Raw genomic sequence first — 2669 nt, forward strand, 5'->3', positions numbered from 1 at the left:
TAGCTCATCTACTTGATTCTGTAATCTATGATGACATACTGAAATCAATCCAGGAAGGCCCAGGAAAACACTTTAGTGGATTATGTGAAGAAAACTTCTTAATGCTAAATGGATTTTTTTACAGTAAAAACAATTTTATAGAGATCAAAAACTGATGATGGTTAGCAAAAATATCCTGAAACTGGATTCTTTAGATTGAATTGTAACTTTAGATTTCCCTTGCTTTTTGATTAATAAATATTTAGAGTACAGAATAGAAAAATGGGAAACACCTAAGAGCCTACTGAAATGAAAAGGGAGCAAAATGATAGTTCTTCTTTTTTTTTTTCTCGATTCCCATTTCTCAGTAGCAGAGTTGCATACTCTGATCACAGGCAGTTGGCGTCACATGTTTTGTCTTGTCTCTCAGCAGGTCATTTCCATGGTCTTCTCTGGGTTTGCACTTAGTGTCCCTTGCTTCTAACTGCACACTCCGAGATAGCCATGTTAGATTGTGCTACAACAACTTGGTCAATGTGGGAACTCTATTTCCCAGCATTCCCTCCCCTGTGTAATTCAAATTTAGAGTTGTCTAAAAGAATTTGCATGAGATTTGAGAGGCCAAAGTGAAGGAGATGCTATTCCATTCAGAAGTTCATCACAGTCAAAAATGTCAGATGGATAGAGGCAGGTGGTTGAGGAAGGGCAGCTGGTTTTTGCATGCCCCTGCTCTGTACCCTATTTGTCTTCCAGACTGCTGGCCCTGATTATCAACAGCAGCCCCAAGCCTAGCTGTGCATCCAACCCCCAAGGCTGTGAATAACTTGAAGGCAACAGTTTCTCCTAGACATCTACACAAGTCTCCCTTTCATGTACCTACTTTCAGCTGAATGTGTATTTTGTTTTTCAGAATTCCTTGCAAGCCTGGACTTGTCCACTTGTGCCAGTGCTTTGGGAAGATTTCTGTAGTGAATTTTTTCTGATTTTCCAACTCCCCTGTCCAGATCTTCATTTCCTAAGTGTCTTCCACTTTTATGTCTCATGGTACAGTTTAGGGACTGTCTAATGCCTCTTATAGATCTCTGTGCTCATAATACTGTTCTCTTTCTCTGACTGAACTCTTGCTGATGCTTTATTGCTGTTGGATGTGGTTCTAGAGGAATAGATCTTGAAAGATGAGAATCTGAACTGCTTCTCTGATCTGGCTAAACTTAAAGCCATCAGTGACTCTGTTGCCACAGGTAAAAAAGATACTAGTTAGAGGTCAAGGAAATATAATAGCAAAATAATTAGTCATCACCTGTGGTTTCCTGGCATGATATATTTACAGAAAACAAGGCTCTGGGTGATCAAGAAGATGTTGCCATAGAACATTTAAGTGTAAACAAAGACTTGTAGTATAGATTGACTTTCCCTAAGTCCACTAGACGATATAGAGAAAGAAAACAGTGAAATCAGGGGTTACATTCCCAGCCCAAGGTCCAGATAAAGAACCAGAGAGTTTCTGTGACTTCCCTAAAATAAATCTTTATCTCTTGTAGCCTGAAAACAAGTTTCTGAAAACCTTCAGGTGGTTGCTGTACAACATGAGGTGTTTCTCCATCAGTGCCCTAACTTTATCTTGAGAGACTGTGAGGCTCTGAAATCAATCAATGGGGACCCTGAAAATTAGGCTGGGGACACGTTGAGAGCATCTAATGAAGGCAAGAATTTTTTTTGTTTGTTTAGACAGGGTCTTGCTATACAGTTTAGGCTGGCCTTGAAGACATTAAGTAGCCAGGCTGGTGTTGAACTCACAGTGTTTCTCCTCCCTCAGCCTCCGAGTGTTGGGATTACAGACCTGCACCACCACACCTGGCTTGAAGGTGAGGATGTTAAAGCCAATTATTTTTTCTTTCTGCAAAGGTTTATTCTGCAAAGGGGAGAGGGGCTCAGTCCTTCCTGGCAGCTGCTTTCCTCATGGCACCCAGCACGTCGCTCAGCTCCTTGTACTTCCTCTTGGCCCGGATGTGCGTCTCCACCCTCTTCTTGATGAACTTGAGGGCCTGTTTGTCCTTGGAGACCTTGAGCAGCTCCATAGGGTGCCACTCTTAGGGGACAAAGCCACACACCTCCTGGATCATGTTCCGCACAAACTTGGTGTGCTGGGTGAGATGCTCATGGCAGTGGCTGTGCATTGGTTTCCTCACGTTCTTGGTTTCCTTGTGGCCCTTACTGAGGCCCACTGCCATGGGGTAGCATAGAGCCATGGTTGCTGCTCTTCAGTGGCTGCTGCGGCGGAAACTAAAGCCAAAAATTCTGCTCAAATGTCTTTATTTGGAGAAATAGCCTTTCCTCCTGTATTAGTTACATTCCCATTACTGAGAAAAAATATTTGATTTAATTTAAAGGAGGAGAGGTTTATTTTGGCTCACAGTATCAGAGGATCTAGTTCATGGTTGGATGAACTCAAGGCAGAAACAGCATGCTGGAAGGGTCTGGTGGAGGACAGCTGCTCAACTTATGGCAACCAAATAGCAGAAAGAGAAGAAGAGGCCAGGAACAAGGATATAAGCCCCAGTGATCCACCTCTTTCTACCAGACCCCATCTCCTAAAGTACATTTAGCTATGAACTCATCAATGGATTAATCTAATCGTCTTCCAATGTCTTCTGAACACAGACTTTTAGAGGACATTTTAGATTTAAACC

At 42.4% G+C, this 2669-nt stretch overlaps 1 pseudogene; it reads right to left on the bottom strand.

Annotated features, from left to right (window-relative positions):
• Nucleotides 1-1910: 1910 nt before the first annotated feature.
• On the bottom strand, nt 1911-2228 carry LOC101702907 (large ribosomal subunit protein eL36 pseudogene; annotated as a pseudogene).
• Between the last annotated feature and the right edge of the window lie 441 nt (nt 2229-2669).

The sequence above is a fragment of the Heterocephalus glaber genome, unplaced genomic scaffold, assembly GCF_053883595.1.
Source record: "Heterocephalus glaber isolate CG9 unplaced genomic scaffold, H.glaber_assembly_v1.0 deba00001431, whole genome shotgun sequence".
Lineage (NCBI taxonomy): Eukaryota > Metazoa > Chordata > Mammalia > Rodentia > Bathyergidae > Heterocephalus > Heterocephalus glaber.